General features: G+C 34.7%; 1 long non-coding RNA gene across 1 annotated transcript; it reads left to right on the top strand.

The window, feature by feature from the left end:
• Positions 1-7114: 7114 nt before the first annotated feature.
• On the top strand, positions 7115-9638 carry LOC128229688 (uncharacterized). Its single transcript, XR_008260119.1, has 3 exons — positions 7115-7227; positions 7877-7943; positions 8595-9638. It is a non-coding gene; the product is annotated as an uncharacterized LOC128229688 (long non-coding RNA).
• The last annotated feature ends 4564 nt before the right edge of the window (positions 9639-14202 follow it).

Here is a 14202-nt window from a genome sequence, read left to right on the forward strand (position 1 = left end):
CAGTCAACAGAAATATTAATCAAGCCATAATCAACATAAAAAGCAAAAATGAACATTTAAGCGCTCAATGTAGGCTACTAGTGTTGTGATGGCTTCAAGTCTATTGTCATAACTGTATTGACTTTTTCAGGACAAAAAACTTGAACAATAAGTAACAACTTGTCCACTAGAATATCTTAGCAAAAAACACAACTTTGAACTATAAAGCTTCCTTGCATGAATTTGCATGAACAATGTGTTTATGTCTCTAACCCTTGGGTCAGAGTTTCACCCAGCCAGAGGCATACTGCCAGCCCTAATTTATTGAAAAATCTTAAAGATGCAATCTTTATCCGAGATAAGATTTAGCACAAAAATTACAATAGGTTTGATATACTTAGAAGGATAAACAAATGTCGTAAATAATGGTTCCTATGAAAGATACTGAGTTAATTTGAAAGAAAGGTGCATAAAACACGGTATTCCTACCTTATGAGCCTAAGGTATATCACTGTCAATCTTTTAGCATTCACCAATCATTTAATATTTTTTGCGTTTTCAGCTATTAAATACACGGTTACAATCTTGTTATCAGTAACATATATTTTCCATAAATGCATTATTTAGTATAAAGTAGTTTAAGGTTTATCACTCAAAATTTCTGTTTGTTATACATGTGTATGTATTGATTTTGAATAAGAGTGTCACTGTAAACAAATATTTTCATGTGACCTGATCTTGATCAGGTTTGGGGTATGGTAATCCAAAGGCAAAATATCTTTAGAATGTGAATATTCCACATATGTTCCACTAAAGTGAAATAGCTGGCTTAGCTTAAAGCTGTTATAAGGGTCTTACGATGTTTTGATAAATTGGAGCCATACATCTTCATATAATATAAACATATATATATATGTTGTCAATATTCCAAACTTATTCCTCACACAATTTAAAACTCCTTCACAGCCAGCTTGAAACGTTACAAACTTAATTATATAAATAAGCTTAACCTTGTCTGGCCTGTAACAATCAATTCAGTGTTGTTTTTTTATACAACTTTTAGTTCATAAATGAAATGTCCCAGCTTTACTTACACAGGAGATAAAAGCAGACACTAAATACAAACACTATGTTAACATCAAACCACAATCAGTAGAAAGTAATTTATTTTATCTTTTTTATGTAGTTTTTACCATGACTGTTACAATCTGTTCTATCCACAGAGGGCAGATACAAATTATTTTTGTTTATTTTAGCCTTTATGTCTACATGTATTTCTAAATATACATATAAGAAAATAATTTGTTTCTGCCCCCTGTGGTTTTATCTGTCAGCGATCTCATGATTCAAGATAATAGAATACAACATAATCAATGTTATGTGGTAGTTACTTTATTAGGTTGTGAACTACTTTTAGTTGCCTTATACAATATGTTTGACTTACGGTACCTTGAATGGTATCAAATGTGTATATACATACAACATATTTGTTTACAGCCACAAATATGATACACTTATACAAACTCGCTCATGTGTTTGTAAAATTCCTTTTTGTTTTTTCCACAATTTACATTAGCGTTAATAATGGCTTTGGGCGATTCGTTGTTGCATGATGGCCTATAGGTTAAGGCATCTGGTTTCTATTCTTTTCTTAGCTTAACCGGTGGGCATTAAATTTTTACATCCTACAAAAACTAAAGTACTTTTTTATACTTAACGCCACAATATAAAACTTTGTTCACGGCACAACATCTCTAACTTCATTATATAAATAAGCTTAACATTGTCTGGCCTGTAACAATCAATTCAGTGTTGTTTTTTATACAACTTTTAGTTCAGAAATGGTACGTTTCGGCTTTACACAGGAGATAAAAACAGACACTAAATACAAACACAATGTTAACAACAAACTAGAAAGTTATGTCTTTTTTTTTATGAAGTTTTTACCATGACTTTCATCTTTTCTATCTGTCAGCATTCTCAAGATTAAAGATGTAAGAATACAACATAATCAAAGTTAAGTGCTAAAATTAACATCATATCACCACACAGAAACTTACTTTATTAGGTTGTGCATTACTTTTATCATTGCCTTACACAATATGTTTGACATTTTGAATGGTAGTATCAAATGTGCATACCTTGTTGCATGATTGGTTGATTGACATTATCGCATGATGTTATTAATGTATTGTTAAAAGGTCAAAGTATCCATCACTTGTATTAGCCCTGATGGCATATAGGTTTAGGCATCTGGTTTCTATTCTTTTCTTGACTTAACTGGTGTGCATTACATTTTTACATCCCACAAAAACTGAAATACTTTTTTATACTTAATGATAATTGTATTTTTTCTGTAATTTTGATATCATGGAAATAAGATAAAGATAAAATAAGTGTATTCAGATGCATAACCAGGAAAACTATTTTAGGAGCCAAAAACATGAGCTACTCCCATTACGATAATATGGTTTTAAGTCAAATTACTATCAAAACAGAAGTGATATATATAAAAGATATCTGTTATATCATAGTCACTGAAACTATGACTTGTTCCAATAAATAAGGTAATCTTTAATCTGTTGTATTCTCATTGATAAGATGATCCCTATATGGTATCTATAGGCTAATACAGTGTGTGTATACCATATGATAAATTGTGTCATATTATGCTATGTCGGAAAGCAGCATTTTTCTTAAAATGAAGACTTTAAACAAAGATGTCTTTTCTTTCACTACACCATTTAAAATGAAACAAAGGGCAGTCTATGTCACTAAAAGAGCCCCGCCTTCATTTGATAAGGTGATAAGTTTCATCAAACACAAACGTGTTTCAAAAATAATGTTTTGACAGTGCTCTGTTAGACGGCCGTTTTGTGGTAAGGTTTGTGAAAGTGTTTTAAGAAACTAAACTCTCAATCAAACACTGGTAAAAGACCGAATGCGGGGCTCCGTAAGCGGCGTAGACTGCGCTATGTTTCATTTTAAATGGTGAAGACATAGTTATGTTATCTTTGTTTAAAGTCTTCATTCGAAGCAAAATGTTGCCTTCTGAAGTAGCATTTATGATGCAATTAATCACATGGTACACACACAGTGTAATAGCAAGGGCCCGATTACAATCAAGATCATATGGCTTGAGATCATAAATATCCAGGTTAAAACCTCATGTTTGCCATAAACTGTGTTTCAGTAAAAACTAGATGGTTGTTTTTGTAATAAAAAAAAAAGATGTCTCCCCCTATGCTTGTCTCTTTCAGAACCACGACAATTGACAGCCTGAAATAGAAGGAAAATATGTGGAAAAGCATAGAACCATAAACAAAACATCAACACTGTTGCTCTTACTGTCACCCGAATAAAATGCTTGAAACTTGGTAGACTGTATCTTCATGTCATGGTAGTCTTGTTTAAGTGACGCCCTCTATCAATCGGAACTCCTCGGCTAGTATCAAGATATGGCCTCGGATATAATACGGGTCGTAAGAAAATAGTCCATCATGGCCGACCATAGACTGGTACCCTTATTCTCTTTTCTACAAAAAGAGACCGGTATCAGCTAAACCAGGTGCCCGTCTTACAATCGAAAAGTATTCGGAATACGGGAACCAAATCAAAATGGCGTAAGTAGTAAACAATCAGGAGAGCCGATGTAAAAAAACGTTTTTGTTTTCCTTTGTATAAAATGTTGGTATATTGATGTTATTTACTCCATTTCCGACGAATATACATAATCGAAATCTTATTTCTTTATTTACCAAAATGACAAACTTAGTTGAATAATTATACTTCAGAAGTCGGTACCGTCTTTTTTGGGACAAAATTTGCATGTCACCTTGATACGTTTTTTGGATAAAATGTGTTATTTTTAACTATTCATTGCATGGCACATAGCATTTTTTAGATTAATTATACCTTTTTCTTTGATTATATATGACTATTCTTGACATTTTTAATATTTTTGACATATGTGCCCTCGTTTTTTTCGAATAGTTTGAGGTTTCAAAAATATGATAACTGCATAAAAATTATGTGCAAATTGTTATGGATACTTTTTTGATGTTTTTGCACATTTTCATGGATTTTCTAATGTTATCTGTAGTTATTTGTGTTATTATTGTAAACTTATAATCAAATTCCATGTACATAGCATGTGATATCTGGTGATATTGGTAATAATGTGGATTTTTTAATGTTAGACCACAGGGAGCAGAAACAAATTATTTGTATATATTCTAGCTTAAAGGAATATAGATATATACATAAAGGACAGAATAAAAATAATTTGTTTCTGCCCCCTGTGTGTTGGACAAAATTTGTTTGAAGAAAAGTAACAACTTACAATGTATCAGTGTGGACTATGCAGTCTATGCCCATTTTTACAAGTATCTTGAAATTCTCCTATTTCATTGAATATTCACCATTATTTTATGAATAAAGATTTCAGTATTGATATTTGTTAAATCTTAAATTAATTTTGCTCTTTTTATCAATAAGTGGATTTTTTTGGATTGAACCCTATTCTTATTGATGGATTATTAATTCCCCGCCATAGAGTGGGGAAGGGTTTATAAGAATGCACTTCGTTCGTCTGTCCATCTGTCTGTCTGTCTGTAACATGTTGTGTTCACACTATAACTTACTTATGCATTGATGGATTACCATATTACTTTGTACAAATGTTTTCCTCATTGAGCCGATGTGCAGTGACCTTGACCCGGGTCCATACCTCAAAGGTCAAGGTCACACAAGAGTTCACATGCTCGTGTCTGCACCATAACTTACTTATACATTGATGGATTACCATATATCTCTTTTATTAGCCAAAATACACTTGACATTGAAATTACCTACATAGTTGGTTAATAAAATCACTGTATGCCCTCGTTACTGTACTATTATTAATGATTTTTGTACTTATTCTGGTAAGAAATTATATATTTACGACATAATGCTCCATGCTGCTCTTTACTCAGCCACTGTAGTTTAAGAAAAACACTTCTTACCATGTAGAAAGAGTTCTGGGTTCAAATCCCAGCGGTGGCCAACTAGAAAAGCATTCAGGGGCTTTTAAATTTTTGTCATTTTTTTACAAACCAGAAAAGTATCAAACCTTTCTTTGCGAAAATTTTGGAACATTTTTGTCAATATTATAGCCCATTGTAATTCTATTTTTACAATAAATATATTGTTTCGACTGACTGGTCTTGAGTTTGAATTACATGCGAATCAATATTATATTGATATACTGGTAATTTATTTATGTAGCAGGACTTGTTAGAAAATTTCATGCCAAGCAATTAACATTAAGATACATTTACAATTATGCCTAGAAATAGTATAAAGCCAGCTGTAAGTGAATTTATATGAAACTTTTTGAAGATTTTTTGAATTTCAACCTGTTTATAAAATTGTATATATTATATTGTGGCATACTGTGTGTATGATACAGTTAAGGCCCCTTTAAATACCAAATTACGGACATAACAGACTATGGAAATTACTGACCAGACATAACGGACCATATTTAGGGACAATACTGACCATCTTGAGAAACTTACAAACCATGATTTATAATGTTATTAACATTATTTTTTTAATTTATTCACTCCAACTGATGTTTAAAACTGGGAATTTCTGTTGCATAAATCAGTGTTAATTAGTTGTAATTGTGGCCGGTAATTATAATTGGTATATAATAAAAGAAACAAACATTATACTGACAGCCTTTAATTAGCAATCATGAAAGTGTGAAAACCCAGTATGATGGGGTTCTGTCACTGAACCTTTCAATAAAAACAGATGAAACGGAAAACAAACAAATATGACAATCCAAAGTTTATTTCAGAAATCAATCTATCACCTATAAGAACATATAAATATTCACATTCGCAAGTATACATAAGTTGTATGTAAAATTATAAATCATTGTCTATAATTGACCTTAAATATGGCATTTGATAAATTTTGTTCTAAAACAGTGAGTGATGTCATGGACCTATAAACCATATAAATGTATATGGTTTATAGGTCCGTGGTGATGTATAGTTCATGGTTCATAATGTCCCGAAATATGGTACATTATAAAGTAAAAACAAACTATGAGTTAAATTATATATCATTGTCTGCAAATATGGTATGTTATAAAGTTAAAACAAACTGTTAGAAAAATTATATATCATGGTCCATAATGTCCCTAAATATGGTTTGTTATATCCCCAATTCTGGTCTGTTGTGTCCGGTCTGTAATGTCTATGGTCTGTAATGTCTGTGACCCTATATACCTGTATACATGTTTTAAATATTCTTTACCTTAGCTTAATGCTTGAACCAAAATCTGAAACTGAGACCATGTGACTTTTGGGCGCTAGACGAATGAAAATATTTTGCTTTATCTTAATGAATACCAGTATTGTATATGTATATGAGATAAATTTACTTATTAAATAATTGCTTATTGGATATAATCTTACCTTACAGACATCAATCCACTCATTTTGTTTGATTATCAATGCAGGTGTAACGCCATAAATATAGTTGGAATATAATCCAGCTAATAAATATGGGTTGATAGAATTGATTACATCTGCACAGATGTATTATTGTGACACTTTTAAATGATTACAAAGCATCTCCATAAACTTGATATGCCGTCCTTCAGGTGTGAGTTCAGCCAAATTCCGGCCCCAATTTCTCGAAAATTCATAAGTCTCTTACAACAGGATCAAGCTATACTATTTTTGTTTTATTAAAATTTGTTTTCATGTTTACGTTAATCACTTAATGAGAGTTTTTAGACTTCAATAAAGAAATCTTTATGATATATCAGTTGCGAGCCACGACGACCACTCAGTTGGGCTAATGAATTCATATCAACCTTGACTGAGATAAATGAATCAAGGCGGTTATCTTGTTAAATAAATCAGTCAACAAGAGAAATTTCTCGATAATCCTGTCGTCTCATTCATAACTTTGGTGCAAGTGCCGCCATTTTGTTGACATTGACAACTGACGAGCACCTGCTGATCCGGATTGGCGCATACCTGTCGTTAGATTTTTACCAAAAAGTAACGAAGGGTACCAGTCTAGGCCGACCAAGAAGATGCATTCGGAACTCCTCGGCCATTTTTTTGTTTTCAATAAAATGGCCGAGCAGCTCCGAATGCAAGAAGATGTTCAAACAGACAACCAAGAGATATGTTAGTCCAAAGACAGAATGAGGAGCGAACTTTTACCACTTATTTGTGTGTAAGTGTTATTTTTATACTTATTGTATTTTATTAAAATATAAAAATGGTTTTAAAAGAGCCCTCATGAAAAACTAAATGGAAATGTCATTAATTCTTAGTGGGTGGGGTAAAGTCTTCTTTTGACAGATTCTAATATAGTGATAATAACAATTTTGAAGCTCCAGTGATCAATGGCAAAAATTAAGAAAACAAATACTCTATTTGATTTTTTTAATAACAAATAAGTCTGAATCTGACTTTACTTAAATCGATAATAGGTTAGACTTTCTTTCTCAGTGTATTTATATCTCATACATTTCATATCATTAACTTTAATTTTTTATAATTAAAATTTACATTCTTTTTAACTAAGGATGTATGGTTTATATGTCAGTGAGTGTTGGTATCGAACAACTTAATGTAATGGCACAATTAAATGCCTCGGCCCTGTTCACTAATATAGTTCTCTAAATAAATTAGATCTTCATTCTAGACCTAGTGGTTTAGCAAAATGAGTTTGAACGCATAAACCAGCACACATTTCTTTCAAGGCTAAATTCTATGATATCCATCAGTGGTGGTGATGCAGAAACATTGAAAAATGCTGAAATTTTTACTGTGCCAATGAAATGCAGACATTTAAATTATAATCTTTTTGTCATTTTCAGAGTATGGTACCAGGGGTGCGGCTGACTCTGATTCCCGGCTTGTTCTAATGAAAAAAAGGCAGATAAGGTAATGGTTGTGCTATTTTCGAAATTCGGACAATAATTTTAACAGTCAAGTATCCTATTGGTTTAAGCCCAAAAGTACCTGCATGTTTGTACAATTAATCAACAAGGATTGACAGTATTAAAATATCAACATTGTAGATGAATTTAAACATGATAACAATTTCATTTCATATTTTTTAATTTACCAGTAGTCCAGAGCTAAAAGCTGCTCTCTCACAGATTCTTGGTCATTCTTAAATAGCCCAAAGGAGTAATTAAATTAAATTTACACATATAATTAATTATATGGCTTAAAGCAATAGTAAAAAAATATTTTCCAAACAATTGAAATCTGTTCTATTATGTGTGACCTTATATGACTAGATAGAAGGAATTTTTACCAAATTTTCAAACTTGTATATGAAAGACTGTGATCTGATATTATGTCAGCAGTCTAATATCACTGGTTTCCATACATTTGCACAATAATTGCCAATTTAAAGACAAAAAAATAAAAAAGGTGTCTGAACAGTAAAACTGTGAGGATGCAGCTTTAAATTGGTGTTGCACTTAATATTTTGTGAATACTTTTCTGTTGTTGTACAGGCTTTTAAAATAATTGATCTGAAAATATGATTCCTATTATTGTTGTATTTTCTGTTTTCTATTTCAGGGACTGGAATCCGAATGTAATCAAAAATGCCATTGTATGAGGATTGACCTGCAATGCATGGAAATCATCTAACACAACTGCAACGCCTACCTTGGAAAAATAAGTGCAAGATGGAAACAAAGCATTCAGTGGAACATCTTGTCATCTCAAATATTTGATGACTTACATACTGATGTGAAGTTGAAGATAAAAGTCATCTGTAGGTCCGTGATTATTAAATAAATCTGAACATATATTTAAAAGGGTTATATGGTAAAGGATTTATCTACGCTTAAAGTGGTTTTCCTATATTATGAAGGGAAGATAACTACAAAAACAGAAACAGATGGCATCGGCAGACCAAATAAAGGAAAACTATTTTGTTCAGTTCAATTTTTAAGACTTCAGAAAATTTGTTAATAGGGCACATCCTTGCAAATGCCATATTGTAAACTGGGCTCTTTAAAATGTGAAAAGGTGAAAGTGGTCTAGAGGATAAGCCTCAGATTCAAGGTTGTGAGTTCAAGACCTCCAAGATCATTTCTCTTGACCTCAGGAAAAGGATGTCCATACTTGTTTCTACTTAGGCAACAGACTTAAGAGTGATTCTGTAAGCTTCCAGCTTGCATAGCAATCTGATAAGGCATAAAATAAGATACTAGCTGACTTGTAAAATATATACTAGCTGACTTGCAAACAGTTTTTCCATTTGTGTTGATTTATTTTTCAGTCTGTTGGAATGTTTATTAGAAGTGATGCGCATTGCTTTCTGCAACCAATATTTATTTTCTTTATTAAGTTAAATTTAACGCACACATAACATGACTTGTGATTTTACAGATGCATGTTTATTTTGTTGATTGTATGAGTTTATTTTCTCAAATGATGTAATAAAAGTTATTCTGAATGACTGTCCTTTTTTGCTTGAAGAAAATGTGTTGAGGTTTTGGCATAGCATAGTGTCATCATCATCATCATCATTGTTGTGTACAAATAAAACATTCAAAACAATGTATTAAAAACCAAACTGTCAAGCCAAGTACTCAAAGAGGCACAAGAATATTGCTAAAGAGACCGGTAATACATTTAGACAAATAAAATGCAAAGAAAGATCTATAATTCTGACACATGGTAATGCTTTAAATAGTCCTCTCATTGTGTGTTAAAGTGGAGACATACAGTATTTTTTGTAATGAAGACTTAAATTTGTATGGTAACTTAAAGCCATATTTGGGGATTAAACGCCAGAAATATTGTGAAGTCTCCCAAAAGACTCAATGCACTTAAAAGGGCTTGGCACAGAAATGAAAGTAAAAATGGGAGCAAAACCTAATTTATCATTAATTTTACATTGGATTGCATACAGATGGCTCTGTTATTACTTGACTAATATTAAAAAATAAAATTAAGAGACATGTTGATCCAAACTGTAATTATTCTTGTTTACATTTTATGGAGTTGGACATGAAAGAGTCATTTGGTGAAGAGTGACCTAAAGGCTAATTATTCAAAAGAGATTAAGTATTATTGAAAAAAGTCTGGTATACATTGCTGAAAAGCTTAGTGACCTGGCTAAATATTTTGTTTAAGGCTTTTATTTACAAAAAAATAAATCAGTTGAGTATCTTATCAGTTACTCTTTTGGTGTTGTTGTTTTTAAATAAAAAATGACAATTTACTCAAAGATATTGAGACTAATAATTATAGATTAAGACAAATATAATGTGTAAGGAAACTTCTAATGAGTGGTTTTATCCACAGCCTAGGAGGTAAAGTGTAGCATGATCTGCCTTGAACAAATACTATCTGTCAACTTAGTGCACCAGTCAATTGTAACCCCCCCCCCCCCCACCCCAGGTCCAGAGGAATACTGGGGTTAACCGGGGAAATGGGCCGTGTTTTTACCTATCAGGTGGCCCTGCAGTGCTGGGTGAATGCGGTGGTTTTGTCTTCGCTTAAAATATAGAGGGGAATGGGCCTTACCTAGAGTCCCTGGGGTGTGTGGGCATTTGGCAGGGATTTTGCTATTGGATCATCCGCGCAGGGTGGGGAATTTTAGCCAGGGTTGGCTGTACTGAAAGTCAAAGTCCCCACTATTCCCCAGACCTGGGGGAGCCGTGGTTACAATTGTCTGGTGCATATCCACATGAACGTTGTACTGGTACTCTAACAATAGCTAGAGGTTACTGCGTGGATAGTCACCGCCCCACTTCAACCCCACAGAACTGTTTACACAAAAAAAATCTGCAGCCCAAACCAAATAATGCTGAAGTAAAGGCATGCATAGATTTCAGCTGGTAAAGCTGACTGGGTGCCAAGCTCACACCCATCCTACCACAATCCACAAAAGGCTGCACAATGCAATCAATGATTTTACAGAATAGTAATGTTGTTTTAATGGCAAGGCATGGTGTGAAAAATAACACGGCAAAGTATGAATTAAAACTTACATTTCATAGGGTATTTCTATAACTGTTGAGAAAATGTTGACATTTAGTCCATGCATGCATTTAATCCGATGTAATGATTCATGCATGCCATGAACCGTATGATCATTTCAATGACTGTCAAGTACATTTTCTGTGTGCTCACGATTTTTCTAGAGTTAATAGAGTGCTTCAACTATAAGGAAACATCTAAATATTCATAAAACGAACATTTTTTGAGGTTACAATAAATATTTTCTCTTAAACAAGCACATTTAATTTAACACAGTCCATTTCCTTGTTGTTACAATGGGCCTTCTTTACGCGGATTGAAAACGGTGTTAATCGCCGGCAGCCGCATCGCACTTTCGTATATCCTTACTACTATTTACGAGGTCTATCTCGAAGCTTGCCGGAGATGGCCGAGTTGTTACGATTGGCCCTCAATGTTAAATGTAAATTGAAAGTTGAGTTTGAAATGGAACTGATTGATAAGATGTATTTTCTATTTTTGTTAAGATAGTTCATCCGCAGAACACTTCTGTATTCTGTATGATGCTGTAATATTAAAATGGTGATTGATCCTCAACTAGGGACTCCTGGCCTAGAGACTGTACTTCATGTTTACAAATCTTAAAACCTCTGCTGAGGTTGAAGCATTGATTTTGTTTATTAAAAAAATCTGTTTGGTGTTGAAAATTTATGGAGCAAACATGTTGTTTTTTTCATGAATAACGTGATGGACTCTTTTTTTTAAATAATATTTGTTGCAGACAATTCAAGAGATACAGAGCAGACCCGATATGTAATGTTATGAAGCGGTTCAAGTGAGATGTAGTGGACACAAAATATAGTCATATGACCTCTAAGTGTGACCTTGACATTGAACCAAGCTGATTGTAACATGCGGTCTGCATATCATCTTAACATGGTGAACATTTGTGGGGAGCTATTTCAAAATACTTTAATTAGGTGATTCAAAAGATATGAGTGGACATGAAGTATAGCCATATGACCTTGACTTTGAAACATGCTGATAATAACATTCACATTGCACATCGTCTCAATATGGCAAACATTCATGGCAAGTTATATCAAAATCCTACATGCAAATGGATGGACAACTGGAGCAAAATTAATATGTGTCTTTTTTTTGGGTGGAGACATAAATATTGTAAATATGTTTATCGCATAGCTTCTGCCCGTAACTTTTCTGGTGTACCTGAATAGGGTAAGGCTTAGGACTAAGAGATCTTATTGAAATGGGGCCCAGGGGCATAGCTTGGCTGATCATAATGCAAAGACCTAGTTCATTAGTATCCTTACACTTGCACTGTTGATGTTTATAACTGAAGAAGTCAGTTGACAACAATTAAGTGTTAAGATTTATTTTTATGCCCCCCTTCGAAGAAGAGGGGTATATTGCTTTGCACAGGCATGTCGGTATGTCGGTCGGTCGGTCCGTCGGTAGACCAAAGCTTGTCCAAGTGATAACTCAACAATTCCTAGTCGTATGGTCCTCAAACTTCACATGAAGGTTGGGCCTGAGCAGTAGATGACCCCTATTGATTTTGGGGGTCATCAGGCCAAAGGTCAAGGTCACAGTGACCTTGAATGGTAAAAGGTTGTCCGAGTGATAACGTGACAATGCCTGCACCCATGGCCCTCAATCTTGACTTGGAGGTTGGGCCTGACCAGTAGCTGACCCCTATTGTTTTTTGGGCTCGATGGGTCAAAGGTCAAGGTCACAGTGACCTTGAATGGTTAAAGGTTGTCCGAGTGATAACTCAACAATGCCTGCACCCATGGCCCTCAAACTTGACATGGAGGTTGGGCCTGACCAGTAGATGACCCCTATTGTTTTTGGGGGTCATCAGGCCAAAGGTCAAGGTCACAGTGACCTTGAATGGTAAAAGGTTGTCCGAGTGATAACGTGACAATGCCTGCACCCATGGCCCTCAATCTTGACTTGGAGGTTGGGCCTGACCAGTAGCTGACCCCTATTGTTTTTTGGGCTCGATGGGTCAAAGGTCAAGGTCACAGTGACCTTGAATGGTTAAAGGTTTTCCGAGTGATAACTCAACAATGCCTGCACCCATGGCCCGCAAACTTGACTTGGAGAATTGGCCTGACCAGGAGATGACCCCTATGGTTTTAGGGGGTCATCTGGCCAAAGGTCAAGGTCGCAGTGACCTGGAATGGTAAAAGGTTGTCCGAGTGATAACTCGACAATGCCTGCACCCATGGCCCTCAAACTTGACTTGGAGGTTGGGCCTGGCCAGAAGATGGTCCCTATGGATTTAAGGGGTCATTGGGCCAAAGGTTAAGGTCACAGTGACCTGGAATGGTAAAAGGTTATCTGAGTGATAACTTGACAATGGCTGCACCCATGGCCCTCAAACTTGATTTGGAGGTTGAGCCTGGCCAGAAGATTGTCCCTTTTAATTTTAGGGGTCATTAGGCCAAAGGTCAAGGTCACAGTGACCTTGAATGATAAAAGGTTGTCCAAGTGATAACTCAACAATGCCTGCACCCATGGCCTCAAACTTGACATGGAGGTTGGGCCTGACCAGTTAATGACCCCTATTGATTTTAGGGGTCAAAGGTCAAGGTCACAGTGACCTTGAAAGCAAACTCAACAATTCTTGGACCTATGGTCATCAAACTTGACATGGATGTTAAACCTGACCAGTAGATCACCCTTATTGATTTTAGGATTCATAGAGCCAAAGGTCAAGGTCACAGTGATCTTAAATGGTAAAAGGTTGTCCGAGTGATAACTCAAAAAGCCTGAACCCATGGCCTTCAAACTTGACTTGGAGTTGCATCTGACTTGTAGATGACCCCTTATAATTAAAGGGGTCATCGGGTCAAAGGTCAAGGTCACAGTGACCTTGAACAAAAAAAACTTGTCTTGTGATAACTTGACAATGCCTGCACCCATGGCCCTCAAACTTGACATTTAGGTTTCTGGTGACCAGCTGATGACTCTGGATTTTGAGTTCATAGAGTCAAAGGTCATGACGGTCATAACACACTTTATCCTCACACTTTAATGGTCATAATCTTAAAACAGCAACAAATCAGCTGTCATTTCGGTCCATGCATATTTCATTCAATTGTCCATATAATCCTGACAACATGGTGCTCAGGGGGGGCATAATGTTTGACAAACATCTCTTGTTATATTTTGATTCTAACGG

This window comes from Mya arenaria, chromosome 4 (genome assembly GCF_026914265.1).
Source record: "Mya arenaria isolate MELC-2E11 chromosome 4, ASM2691426v1".
NCBI classification, from domain to species: domain Eukaryota; kingdom Metazoa; phylum Mollusca; class Bivalvia; order Myida; family Myidae; genus Mya; species Mya arenaria.